We start from the raw sequence: 15,400 nt of genomic DNA on the forward strand, positions 1-15,400 counted from the left end.
TCAGATTTTGTACAACATTTTTCAGCAGCCTTTATCAACAGGTCTTCTTCCTGCTGACTGTAGGATAGCTAAAGTTATTCCAATATTCAGAGATGGAAACACTCACCTGGTAACTACCGCCCCATTTCACTAACATGCATTTGTTGCAAGCTTCTAGAGCACATCATTGCCTCCCATATATCTAACCATCTTGAATAACTTTTTCTTTCAAAATCAACATGGTTTCCATAAAGTGTTGTCTTGTAACAAACAATCATTGGAATTCGTATCAGATTTACATTATGGCATGAATAATAGCAGAATTACTGATTGCGTCTTTCTTCACCATATAAAAGCTAAATTAACTGCTCTTAGGACTGAATCAATAACATTATCCTGGCTCTGCAATTTCTTATGTAATCGGCAACAGTTCGTATCTGTGAATAACTTTAGCTCCACCACACCCGTTGTAACGTCAGGTGTACCCAGAGTAGTGTGTTAAGCCCTCTTCTTTTCCTAATTTTTATCAATGATTTCCCAAGCAACATTTCCTCCTGCATACGACTTTTCGTGGACGATTGCGTAATTTACAGAACAATTAACTGTAATGATGACCACCTAACTTTGCAAAATGACCTTCACCTAGTTAATCAGTGGTCGAGAAGATATGCGCTAAAGCTAACAGAACTTTAGCGTTTTTACATCGTCATCTGCACCTTTCGCCATCTACTACCTGTCAACAGGCGTACCAAACTTTTATACGCCCTCAACTTGAATTTGCTCCTCATCAACAATATTTAACAGATAAATTGGAATCCATCCAAAATCATGCTGCCCATTTTATAATTTCTAATTACAGTCGTCAATCTAGCATTACCCAAATTAAAAGCGGTGTTCCCCTTTTAGACTTGGCTTCCTGCCGCTCTGTTGACCTTCTATGCCTCTTTCATAAATACTACTATAACTCATGGTCCAGCCGTTTGTCGCTTGAAATGTCCCGTACACAATGTAGTGTACGGGACATTCTACCGCCCACCCGGCAGCAGCGACTCATTCGGATTGCTGTCTGAGATGCTATCTCTCCTGCCTAATAGCGTATTTCTAGGGGGGGGGGATTTCAATTTGCCAGACTTCAGTTGGAATGCCGGATGTGTGGCTGGTAATAGGTCCCGTATTTACACAGAGTTCAAAGAACTGCTTGGATTAAATGGATTGCAGCAGTACGTACTGGAACCTACGCGAGAAAATGCAATTCTAGACTTAGTACTTTGCAATGAGCCGAACATAATATCAAAGGTTACTGTTTGCCCAGGTATTAGTGACCACAGGGCAGTTGTCATAGAACTTAACATACAGCGAGTACGGATGGCGCAAATTCCACAAAGAAAAGTGTACAGCTACGACAGAGGAGACTATGCTGCTATCAGGACCGAACTTGAAAATTTCTTTCGTACTTTCCAATATATGTCAAACACACGCTGTCCGTTAACTTTGTGGTCAGCATTTCGGGACAAAATACTTAAACTAGTCGAAATTCATGTTCCATGCAGGTACCTGCGGCAACGAAAAAAACAAAAACCTTGGTTTAACATAGAAATACGTAAACTTATAAGGAATGCAAGACAAACGTATAAAACATTTTCTGCCGACACCAGTCTGGCAAATCAGAAACGCTTGCAAGAGATAAATAAGCTATTGAAAGCAACAATTAAATCTGCCAAAGATACCTTCTTTGTTAAATTAAACAAGGACTTGAGAGAAAACCCAAAATCTTTTTGGAAATATGTAAAACAAAATCGAAAAGAAGACATATCAATACCATCTTTAAATGTTGACGGCAAAACCGTGACGTTGGACTATCAGAGGGCGGAATGCTTCAACAAGTACTTCCAATCTGTGTTTTCGCTATTACCTGCTGGGGAGACTTCGCTTTTGAACAACGCCAAGCAAGGCAATATGATGCCAGACATTGAATTTGATGTTAGTGGCGTCGACTCTTTATTACGGCATTTAGATGACACAAAAGCAATTGGACCTGATGGAATATCCCCAGTGGTCCTTAAAGAGTGTCATAGCATCATTTCTCCGTATTTAACGATAATTTATAAGCTTTCCCTTGAAACAGGCCTCATTCCCCAAGATTGGAAAACAGCAAGCGTGACACCCGTTTTTAAATCGGGCGATAGAAAACTCAGAGAAAACTATAGGCCGATTTCACTAACGTCAATATGTTGCAAAATATTTGAACACATTTTATATAGTAACATATCTGCATTCCTTGACTCAAACGCTTTTTTTACACCTTCCCAGCACGGATTCCGAAAAGGTTATTCCTGCAACACACAATTAATAGAATTCCAGCACTTCTTATCTAAAACCATTCATAACAATAGTCAGGTAGACGTGGTTTTTATTGATTTTCAAAAAGCTTTCGATATTGTGTCCCATAAGCTCCTAGATGTAAAGCTTGCTGCACTAAATATAAACGAAAACGTTCAAAATTGGATATGAAACTACCTAAACGGAAAAACCCAGTCTGTTGTCCTAAACAACGCTGTATCTTCACCAATAACTGTTTCTTCGGGCGTTCCTCAGGGAAGCGTACTGGGCCCCTTGTTATTTTTAATCTACATAAATGACATTGTCGAACTAATTACATCACCCATAAAACTATTTGCTGATGACTGTGTGATTTACAGAAAAATTACCACTGAAGATGACATAGATACATTGCAAACACATTTAGATAAGGTAGCGATCTGGCGTAAAAAATGGAACATGAATTTAAATATAAAAAAGTGCAGTAGCGCAAGTTTTTCCAGAAAATTATCCAAATTTCAGCACCGATATAACATTAATGGCACGCTTATCGACATACAGTCGGAATATAAGTATTTAGGAGTCTATTTTACCGAATCACTCACTTGGCATAAACAAATTGACACTGTCATAGCAAAAGCTAGTAGGATGTTTCATTTTATTTGCAGAAATTTTAAACAGGCAACACGCGAAGTTAAAGAAACTTTATACTTCTTACATGTTAAAACAATACTTGATTATGCTTGTGTAATATGGGATCCCTATCAAGATTACCTCATTAATAGACTGGAAAAACTACAGAACCAAGCAGTAAGGTTTGTTTGCAATAATTACAGCCCGTACTCTAGCGTTTCCGAAATGAAGGCCACTTTAGGATGGGATCTACTACATATGCGTAGGCAGAAGTTAAGGCTTAAACTATTGCACCGAATATTTAATAATCAGACAGGTATTAATCACTATAACTATCTCCTGGAACCAGATTATATATCGACTCGCTGTGATAACAACAAAAAGATATCAGCCTATAACTGCAGAACTAACACTTTTTACTACTCTTTTTTCCCCAAATCAATTAGACAACGGAACAGTTTATCAAATGATATAGTAAATGTGTCAAATAACGAACTATTCTATTCAATGCTGTGATGGCGCTCTTGTAAAACAAATGTATGTGTTATATATCTTAGAACCTGCTTGTTTCACGTTACTTGTATGCCTTTCTCTAACAGCCATTGTAGTGCTTCTGTTTGTGAGTATATCTGTCCAAGCTTTTCTGTATTACTGGTTATATTTTGTTCCCCCCTACGTAATGCCTTTATGGCGATGTAGGTACTCTGTAAATAAATAAATTCCTTCTCGCACATCTACTCAACTTCATAACCATATCAGTTTCAGGCGCATTTTTCGCCGCACACAGTCATTCAATAACTCTGCATTACCACGCGCCATAGCACTATTCAATTCAATTTATTTGGACATACGTAGATGGTACAGGATGTCCACAAGGCACAGCAAAAGGAGGCAACAATGCCTCCTGACAGGGCTTTATTCTCGGGATAACCTTCCAAATAATGTTGTTTCATTAAAAGATCCTGCCAAATTTTGTTAACTTTTGGAACTTCACATGTTCGCTTGACTACGTTGTACGACTGTATTGTATTTGCCTTTGTATCGTTTTTCGCCTTTGTTTTGCATTGTATTTCCTCGACTCTGTATGTATTTTTTCCAATGTTTACCAGTGTTTCTTTTTTCCCAATGTACAAACTTATTTGTTTCTCCTACTATGTATTTCCCTTTTTTGCCTTAAATATTTGTAATTTTTCGGTGACCCCCCCCTATTCAATGCTCCTCTGAGTCTGTAGGGTAAACTGAATAAATAAATAAATATTGCAATAGGTTTCGCGGCGGTAGCTGTGAATGCAGCATGTGACGACCCAGGCGGAGATCGGCTGATACCAGAATAAAAAACTGTGGGCACCATCATTTTCACGGGAGATGGGTGGCTATACACTGTTCTCGATCACATGTGCCTCGCTCCTTTTTTTGTTCACATGGGATCTAGCAGCCGGAAAATGTATATGAATGCAGTCTGCAGCAGGGAATGGCGGCATGTTGCGGTTATCACCAATGAAAAGTGTGTCCTGCGCTTCCTACCGCACCACACGCCGTGAAAGAGATAGGTGAAGATGCTTATCGAAATAGGACTGGCAGTGATAGCTGTGAATGCCACGTGTGATGACGCTAGGAAAGATTTGCTGGTACCGAAATGAGAAACAGTGTTCGCTGGAGCTTTCATGCGAGATGAACGGGTGAGTATTGCAGTGAAACTGCCATGGCAGGCTGCTATACAGTGTTCCAAATTGCGCATGCCTCACGCGATTTCTTGTATACATGGGATCTAGCAGCCGGAATATGTATCATATGATTGCAGTTTGGCGACATACTGAACGTTGGTGCTCAAAAATCAAGTTTTCCAAGAACGTATGAACCAGTGAAAAATGAGGGTAACTCTATTGGGTAATTCTTTGTGTTCTAGATTGTGAATGCTGGTGCCAACATATCAACGAGGTTCTACTTTATTACGCAAGCACCACTGCATAAGCCTGACTACTAGACACTCACTATTTACGGTGAGAGAGAGAGAGAGAGAGAGAGAGAGAGGGCTCTTTATTAGAAAAACAGAGAATTTTGCTGGCGCGTATTTACCCGCTGGCATGCTACTCTATATAGGGATGGGGAATGGGATTAAAGGATTAGAAGAGAGTGGGAGAAAAAGACGATAAAAATAAATATGAAATGTCCGAGTGGACCTGATACTAATATTTACAGGTGACATGGCGGGTAAATTTAGGCTTTTGTATATGAAGTGTGCAATTTTTAAAGCTTTCCTATTAGACCAATTCCTGTCAGGTATTTGAACAATAAATCCAAAACCCGTCACTGTTTTGAAGGGCCGGGCATTGGACCTAAGATGCTCGGCAACGTTAACGGTTCGTGGCAAATCATGTCCATTTGGTGCTCAAAAAATTGTCTCTCATCGCGGTACGCGGGGCATTCTAGTAATATGTGCTCAAATGTCTCTAAGTTGTGACAGTTATCACAGTATGGGTTAGTGGTAAGCCCTATGCAATACAGATAATTGTTCGTGTATGCCACATTCAGTCGAAGGCGATGGTACAATGCCTCCAAGTGTCCAGGAAGTGGTCGTGGAATTTTCGGTCTCATTTCAGGGTCAATGTAACGCAGGAAGTTATCTTGGTGAAGCGGCAGATTCCAGATGCGGTCTTTTTCTTGATAGGCATATTCTTTTGCCATGTTTGAAGCATCGGCTTTTGCAAAAAATGTTCTTTTGAACTTGCGGTATTGGAGTCCATTTCTGGCAGCTTCATCCACTCTTTCATTTCCCGAAATGCCGGTATGGCCAGGTATCCACTGGAACTTTATGCAATGCCCAGCAATCTTAGCCCTGTGGTGAAGATAAGCAATGTCGAATGCTACAAGTTGATTATTGCAACGCTTGTGCCTGTTCCACATACTTTGTAGGGCTGCTTTTGAATCTGTGAAAATCACCCATGTCTTTGGCAGCTGCTGTCGAAATACGTACACAAGGGCCTCCTTAATGCCGTATAGCTTCGCTGAAGTAGATGATGTCGCTCGCTCAAGACGAAATGAGAATCGTTCCCCTGTAGAGGGAACAAAAAGTCCGCATGATGAACGATGTGGAGTTGTAGAGCCATCTGTGAAAATGTGCGTTGCGGCTGCATATTCTTCGTGCATATATTTCAAAGCTATCTGATAAGTCACTGCTTGAGGCATTTTCTTTTTCGCACTGATTCCAGGTACATATGGCACGATTTCCAGTGGGGACAGTGTCCATGGTGAAATGTTTCGCGGCATAATTTGTGACGCCTGATCAGGAATCGAAATAGATATGCTTCCGACAGCCTGCCCAAAGCTAGATATAGCACGGGTTCTAGAAATATCCTTTAAAAAGTGAGTCTTCAAATGAATGATGTGGCGGAGGTGAATCCGAAGTGTCTCCTGCGAAGATAGCACTTCGAGAGGCAGGCATCCAGCAGCTGCTACAGTTCCTGAGCGGGACGACCCCTTCGGAAAGCCAAGACATACCCGAAGGCAGTTGTTTCATGCTGCCTCGAGTTTTCTCTTGCTTGTGGGAGACATATTGTGCAGGATCGGGAGGTAATATCGTAGTGTTCCGTTGACGTAGGCCTTATGGAGGAGCACCATTGATCGACAGTTGCTGCCCCACTGTGATCCGGCTAAAAATTGGAATACGTGACCCATTTACTGTGACTGTGTTGTTACAACATAACAGATGGCTCTGACGCCGCTCATAATGCCAGCATTCCCATACTGCTCCTCGTGCTCGTGCCAGTGCTAGCGCCTTCGTTGGTGTCTTCTTCCACAGCTAGCTCCGAGGCCGCTCATCATGCCAGCGTTGCCATACTGCCCCTCCCTCTGAGAAGACGGTGATGGCACTGGCCGACTGCCAGTTGATACAGCGATTCTGTTCTCGAATTCTTTGCCTCAGTATATCATGAAATGAAAGCACATATACAGCTGCACTCAAATTTCGCCTTAAAGAGTATCATAATCGTCGGACATCTTACAATGAAGCTGTATATGGCTAGCCAATTCATCCGTCGTCCGTCCATCTGTCAGTCACCTGTACGCCGAAAACTCCTCAGGCTCAACCCCATGCGAAAAAATAAGGAAGAGGGAGGGAGAGAGAGAAAGAGAGGCACACAATCAGCCAACACCACCTAGATAGCACAAGGCCTGTTTACTTTAATCCATGACGTCACGCTGCCTGGCCTGCCTGAAATTTCCATTGACAAGGCTGGTGTGATGAAAACGGCGCCGTCAAAGTTATGGTTGCCTACTTGGGAGCATGTCCATTAGATTCTATGGCAGTTGGGCCAGGTAACATGGCGTCATGGATCGGAGTCAAAAGGCGACTTGAGTAGGCCACGTGTCATACGTACTTCTGAGGTGCAGGCAGCTTTCAATCAGCAACACCATGAGCAGAACCGAGAACGAGCTCGTTTACACCATGCCGTTGCTGCAGCCTGTGCACAACAGGCTCGTGCAACTTAGTGCAAGCAGCAACTGCGTACCAAGGATCTGGCAGCCTACCAAGCTATCGTTTAATGAACTGCCGAGATTAACCCAGTGATAAACACTCGTGTACGCATGTTTCAGCTTTGCTGGTTGACCATCTGTATGGAGTGATTGTGCGGTGTTTTTACAGCAAAGCTGTCAAGGGCTAGTTCCCCCAGGATCTTTTCTGTCTGTAGACACAAAACCTCCCAAATGTGGGCCAATCCTGAAGATAGTGCAATACTGAGCTGACCCGCAGCGGAAGTGATGCAGGCGGTAATTCTTTCCATACCGCGCCCATTGGGCATCGTCGGCCCACTAACGATGGTTTGAACTGCGGCTTTCGAGACCTCCTGCACCGCTCACAGACACACTGAATTATTGATTGTGAAGGAGAACTATTTTTTTGTTTCTAAACAGTTCACTTTTTTTCACGCCAGGCAGTGATTTTTCAACATGCTTTGAAGTTTCGCGATAGTCAAAGTAAAAAGTAAAAATGGCCACCCGCTCTCGATGGTATGAACCGCCGCTCCCAGACACACTTGCCATCGGACGTGAAGGAGGAGAACTATATTTTTTTTTCTAAGCAGTTAGATTTTTTCCCGCCAGGTGGTAATTTTTGAATGCGCTCCGAAGTTTTGCGATCATGAAATTAGAAAGCAAAAATGGCTGCCTCACAGAATGGCACGCACTCTTCAAAAGATTGCAGATCTCGTGATTCCACTGCGTTTGCAGCTGATGTTATTAATGGGTCGATCATCAGCGAGTCTAAGGATGCCGATTTTCGTCAGACTTTGACTCTGAGAGAGACGACGATGCAAGCAAGCCCGGAACATCAGCGTTCTCAAACCGGCATGCCCAACTGTAGTGCTTAGTTAAATATTTGTAGTGGAATACCTGTTCATTGAAAATGTTCAATTTTTTCGGAGATAGTGCCTATTAGACGACAACACATTTTGTATAACTTGTAATTTTATTACGTACTTTTCGTAGTAGATACAAGCGTGTATATAAAAATTTGTTCAATTTTATCCCACTCTTGATTCTAGCAATCTATATCTTTTTTATGGTGTATATCTCCTTAATTTATTTTATTTATTTATTTACAAATACTGCAGGCCCTATTCGGACCCAAGCAGGAGTGGGTACATACAGCAATGTAAATTACAAATGTCAATTAGCAATTAAGAACACAACAAAACATGTACATGCGTCATTGTATGCATGATACTAGTAAATAAAACTAGTATGCATGAAAAGTGCATTCACTGTGCTTTTTCTTTATGTATTACATAAAATATTGAGTGCAGTAGTTCTTTCAGAAAAAAGAAATCTGGCGTGACCTACAAAAAACACCTATTTTGCCCATGGTAAGGAAAGAGTTAAGCACGCCCCATACGTGGGCCAATCCCGAAGATAGTGCAATGCCGGGACGACCTGCGGTGAAGGTGAAGCAGGTATCAAGCACTCTCCATACGTGAGCCGATCCTGAAATTAGCACAATACCAAGCCGACTCGCGGCGGACGTCAAGCAGGCGTTAAGCGCTCCCTACATGCGCCAATCCTGAAGATAGTGCAGTGTCGGGCCAACACACAGCGGAGTTGCACTTCGCCATCAAGGGTCCCCCATATGCACTTGCACTTGCGAACGTACTATGACTGCTTTCCAGATTCCACGCACCACCTCATATTTACTGTGGTCCCAAAGTGCGCGATGTTTAATTATTGCTGCATTCCACTTTTCCTTTATTTTCATACTAGCTTGGTAGGTGCATGAGGAAGTCTTTCCTTCGTTTATGTATACACCAACGTATTTATATTGCTCGACTATGGGTATAAATTGCTGTTGAATTGACACCACATAATGACTTGTCTCTTCATTACGGATCCTAACTTCTGATTTCTCTGTGCTAAACTTAATGCCTACATTTGTTGCTGTGTTGCCACACATATTCGGAAGTGTCTACAAATCTCTTCCATTGTCTGGTAGTAGCACTATGTCATCCACATACATCATTCCGAGGACCTTCTGTTGCACCATTTGCCCATTATGTATGATAAATCAAACCCTAATTCACTGTTTTCCAGTTGTATTCCTATGCCCTCAACATTAAATGTGAACAGCTATGGAATGACGTGTGGAGGGCCGCACCATCTTGTGGTGTTCCAGGGTATTGAGTTTAGCGTCACATGACTGATCTCTCCACTGTGAATGCTGGATGCGTGCATGGCATTGTGATGCGACGCATTCTTCCCTACTGCTACAGAAACAGATGTTAAGACAACATCTGAGACCCACTACCGCGCATCAATCACGTGAGAAATTGCACCATGCTGTTCCAGCGTTAAGCCTGGAGTATATGGAGTGAATTTTTGTGACGAACTTCGCGAGCCAAAAAGAAATGAAGCACCGCAGAATGTTCACTGGCTTGCGCTAAGTGAAATGAAAAAGCGGCAGACACTGTTGTGCATTTCCTGTGTTGCTTTCAAAAGAATAGAATGGGTAAAATCATTTCGGCTGTATTAATCTATGACGAGGACTCAAAAACACGATAGTAGGCACCATACGATCATGGATTAAGAATCATGGATTAAGTTGTCTGTCATTACGAGCAGACAAACTGAATACCACAGCATGATGTTAGGAGAATCTACGTGCGAACTGGCTCATGCTTGTTGCCACACACTGGGTTCTTTCAGTAGTGGCATTCACCTTACGAGAATATCAGCCCAGGACAGATCGGTGGAATGTGTAAAGAGCAAGGCGCGATAGACCAGGACAGAAGAAGAACACAAACGACTAGACCGGCACCAGATCGGTCCTGTCTGACTCATCAAGCCACCATTCTCTTCAGCCAACTCTCGCATGCTTTCACTTGCACCCAAAGCATACAGCGCACGAGGGGAGATTGGATCTTATCACACTTGGGCTTTCTACCTAACATGATGCTGCTCCACTTAAAAGGCCGTTCGTGATGATGTAGTGCGCGACTTGAGAGGTGTGTTCACAAACAGCCACTTGTAATTCAACCATTTGGCCATCTGCAGCTATGGAAGTTATCATTTATTGTTTCTGTATGCTTTTGCAGCGGCAGCAAAATTTAATTACATTAAACTTGTGTAAAAGAAATAAATCGCACTTCGTTATATTTAGGTTCTTAGGTTTATTTAGGTTATTTAGATGTGTGATAGACAGTGCTTTGATCACAACCTCAAGCAAATGGAGAGCACGTGCAATCTGGAACCAAAGCTTGAATCTAGAAAATGACGAGACAAAAGACTCATGAAAATCGCACTAGACAAGAGTTCAAACTTGAGAAAGCGACCACCAGCTCAGCTGTTTTGATGGCTTTAATTTTGTGGAACTGGCTTTACTTTTTTTCAATAACCAATTACATGTAACCAATTATTTTACTGACGAGACAAGCTAGTGATGACTGGTCCTGTCCATGCCAGGAGGCCCCAATTTGTATGTGCAATATATTTGCACAACAACAAGAAAGGTGCATTATAGTTTGCCAGCAACGAACACAGGTAGACATACTACAACAGGGGCCTACAACAGAACTAGAAACGTGACACGAATGATACAGCCTTTATGTTTATGAAAATGCGACGCAAGACAGAAGAATGTCCAACCAAGTCATCGGGTATTAAACAAAGAAAATCTGGTTTACCGATTGTTATTCAGAGGGAAAAAATTTGAGAGAGATCCAATGCACACCTTTGAATCTGTGTGAAGTGACGGTCTCATGAAGTGGGTAATCAAGTGCTATAAATTTGCCTATTTCCTTCCTGCTTCTTTGGCGCAAAGGAAACAATTGAGTGTGCATGTGATCTTGTTCACCCGTACAGCACATGCGACAGATTTAGCGATCATCTCAAAGAGCTAGTTGGTGTTGCCACAATATAAGTGAGATTCATTGTTAGAACATCGAGCTTCAGTGCTGGGGGGTTTGATCCCATCCATTTTTAAAGCACTATGAGCTGTTCGGTAAGACAGCAGCACCTAGCAGCTGTGGTCAGAAAAGTTCTGCAAAAAAATGTTTCTTCAAAAACAAGTTGGGACATTTACTTAGAAGTAGGAACTGTCCCACTAACTTGGGAAAGCATATTTAGTGCCAGCGAACAAGGACAGAAGGGAGATGACACCACAATGCGCTAACTTCCACAACTTGGTTTTCAGGAAACACCCACTTAGTTGACCCATGCACAGTGACGCCACCTCATCGAAATCTTAACCATCCAAAAAGCTGTCTCCTTTATCTAACAAGTCGACCAAAGGGGCACTAACACACGTACAACTATTCCGACAGATAGCCTGAGCCTCAATCATCTCTCGCACATCTTTATCTTTGTGCTTCGCAAGAACCCGGCAGGATCCATACACCGGCGCACAGCCGCATTCCTGACAGTGGGTTGACAGATAACCGTATTGCTTATTTTTCCCGTTTAGGCTATGTTCTCGTAACCGGTCATTAAGAACTGTCTGTCCAATGTATTATTTCACACAGGACAGCGGGAGCTCATAAGCAACAGCTTCTATGCAACCCACTGAAGCTTTACGATGATTCGTAGAGCATCCTACAGCTGGCTTACAGTATGGGTCCGTTAACCGACATATTCTCGTGAGCTTTTCTGGCGCTGAAAAGACAACTTTTGTGTGCACCTAGCTAGCCATTTTCTTAAGACTATGTACCATTCTATGCAGGTAGGGCACTACCGCTACCTTCCCTCTCCATTCCGTCCATTGATTTGCCGCGTCCCGAGTTGTGCTATCTGACCCGCACCTTTTTAGCAGCCCCTCTACGACCGAAACTTGCATTGACTCTGGAAACCCTGCAGCTGATAATCTTCGCGACTGATCCATAAGACTCGTATAGATCTTATGGTGGCAAGATTTCTTTAATGCATTTCCAAAGCACAAGTTGGCAATGCTCCTCTTGACGAGCTTCGAGTGGGCTGACTGATATGGCAACAGGGGCTTATTAGCTCTAGGTTTATACTCCCAACACGTGTGCTGTTCTATGAACTCGAGCTGAATATCTAAGAAACGCAGCATGTTATCAGTCGGCTCTTCATGCATGAGAGTAAGTGGGCCTGCATAAAAAACTTCGTAAAGCTTGCCTACTGTAGAACATGCGTCTGGTTTGAAAAGAACTAGATAGTCATCAACGTACCTGACAACTCTGACCACCCTGTGTTCCGACAAGGTACTCTAAAAATTGGCTTCTGGTAGCAATCTCAGTGGTAGTCAGCTGGCAACATTCTTATTACACAACAAAAGTAAATATCCAAGCATTTGCAGCAGCTCATTTTCTTGCAGAAATTTGTACATGTTGAAGTTTGTGCTACATTTTCTGGATGTGCAAATCTTTTTCTTCTTCAGTACAATAGCTATTATTCAGTTCTTGCACAACATGACCTTAGCATTATTGCAATGCAATAATCAAGAGGACACAAAAGTAACGAGAATGAAAAAAAGTTTTACCAAGGAATTGAATTTTCCGACAATATCACGAAAGCAACAGAGGCAGTAATCTTGGGAGATCACGTTTGGAGATACTATCAGTTTTGCGAGATTTCATGCGACTTGGCATTGGACGTCACTGGACCATACACCCGACAGTATTCGTGGCACTGAGTGAATATAAAGAGCTTGGCAAAGCGTCATGAACACTTTTGGGGGTATAAGCCAAGGCTAGTTACGTGAAATCTTGTAAAAAAAAATAGTATCTCTGAAAGTGATCACTTAAAGGGACACTACAGGTTACTATTAAGTCAACATGGACTGTTGAAATACCACCCCAGAAACCTCGAAACGCTTGTTTCATGCCAAGGAGAGACTTATTTTAAGAGAAAATGCGTTCTGAAGCGTCCGCGTACCTCTAGCGCAGTTCAAATCGCCCGCCCTCCGATCGAGGAGTACTGACATCATGGTCTCATAGTGACGTTTCGCCGTCGGTGTGTAGAACAGCGTCCGCAGACGGCGCTACGGCTTTTCTGCGCAAAACACAAACATGCGGCCAGAAACAGAGCCAAGACGGAGCCGACAGCAGAGCGAAAGTGGGAGTATGGTGGCTAGCGGAAGGAGGAACGCACGACCATAAGCTGGTACTTCATTCTATGACGCAAACTTCGACGCTCATCGCAATGGACCCTGACAACGACACATTGGCTTGCGATGCTGGGCTCAACTTCAGCGATTTGACCACTGACGAGCGCGACCTGCAGCTGAGGGCTCGCGCTGCCGGCGTCGTTGCATACTACGATGGCGGCCTCGACACCAGCTCTCCGGAGTGGGAAAGCAACGAGGGCTCCAGCGATGCGACCTCGGGCGACGAAGACAGTCTGGACATGCCGTCGCGACTCTCAAGCACAGACTGGTACGTACAGATGCTTGTTATTACGTGCTGCATAGGTCGCTTAGAAACTTTACCTGGAATTCGCAATGCGCAGTTAAATCTAATCGAAACCTGCTCGTTTTCTCCTCCGCGACCAGCTATGACGCGGCATATCATTTTCGTGTTTTAACAATCGAAAGCAGTTCAGGGCCAAGCCCTAAACAAGCACGGGGCCTGTAGCTTCATGTTGGATGGACCTATGAGTCGAGCTGTCAACAGTACCAGACGCAACATTGCGAATTGCATGTGTAATCTCTACCAGCGTTTGGTTCGTGCATTACTGTTACTTTCACATTACACATTACAGGTGTGAATGTGGACACTGCCAGGTGCTCGCGAACTTCCTTGAGCACGAGTGTCTGTTCTGTCGCGAGATGGGTGCACCCGTAAGCTCGCCCAACCACAGGGTTGCGTCACGGAGCATCCAGACTTCAATGTTCTGTGTCTGAACATTGCCATGCTCCGTGTGGTGTACCTGGAACTTCGTTCATGGGGGCACACCATGGACGAGTTCTTGTTCTTGCACAACTTTCTTTGGACCAATGAAATAAACGTGCATCGCTAAAACACATAGCTTATTAAACAAGCAAACACGTCAACTTTTTTAAATGCTGTTTGCCTACTCGGGTTGTTTTGGAAGGGATAAACAGAGAACATGAAATATTTCTTTCAATATGTTAACAGAATTAGTTTCCAAACACAGCAAGGTCAAGACTTCCAGTCGACAATTGTTTCCATCAGAAATGAAAATTTTGTGCACATCAAATGTCTAGCTGTGTGTAGGGCAGGAGAGCATGCATCAGGCACGTACCCAGGGAAAGGCCCGGGGGGGGGGGGGGTGCCCCCCTTTCTCCTCCCGGCCACGCCTAAAGCGCCGCCAAATCAATCTTGAGACTTGACAGCTATTCTGCGGTCAACACTGGGCTGCTGTTACAGTATTACTATGGCCAAGGCATAGAAGCGATCCCTGATCGGGCCATGGGAAAGGTAAAAGTCACTGAACTGAGGGCGTGAAATAGACTGATATTCTCCCAGCTAAAGAATGACGGAATGTTTTCGCCTTTCTCATTAGTTCGATGTTTGTTTCGAAATCTGAAGGTGCTGCCATTAGAAAGGCCCCACTGATATATTTTCAACGATCTACATTTCCTAGTCATCCCTAAAAATGTCAAAATTTGAATCAAACCTTGCAATAACTCCTGAACCCATAAGCAATATGAATGTCACCCGTTACCTCGTCTGGTTTTCCCCCTAAATGTAGAGTATTTTTCGTGGAAAAGTGGCAACGGAAACAAGAGTTGCAGAAATTTAAAAATTAAGCTGTTTATGAAAATTTTTATGGATGAAAATCTGTTTATTTAAAAAGGAAGTAGAGAAAACGCCGCCGGAAGTGGAGAATGATTTCGTATGTTTTTAATCGCGCTTCTGCAGTTATCAGTCGAGCCGCCCGACGTAGGCACTTATTTGCTGTGCCTATGTGGGCGCTTTTCTAACCTTCCACGGTGAGCGCAGTACGTCTAGAACCACAGCGTCCTGTGCTCTACACGGTTGTATGGGACTAGCGGCCGCGCATC

At 43.2% G+C, this 15,400-nt stretch overlaps 1 protein-coding gene across 1 annotated transcript in view; it reads right to left on the reverse strand.

Annotated features, from left to right (window-relative positions):
* Nucleotides 1-15,400, reverse strand: part of ric8a (ric8 guanine nucleotide exchange factor A) — a 326,541-nt gene that overhangs the window by 57,366 nt on the left and 253,775 nt on the right. The gene's annotated exons all lie outside the window — the stretch shown is intronic.

The sequence above is a fragment of the Dermacentor andersoni genome, chromosome 4, assembly GCF_023375885.2.
Source record: "Dermacentor andersoni chromosome 4, qqDerAnde1_hic_scaffold, whole genome shotgun sequence".
In the NCBI taxonomy this organism is placed as follows: Eukaryota; Metazoa; Arthropoda; class Arachnida; order Ixodida; family Ixodidae; genus Dermacentor; species Dermacentor andersoni.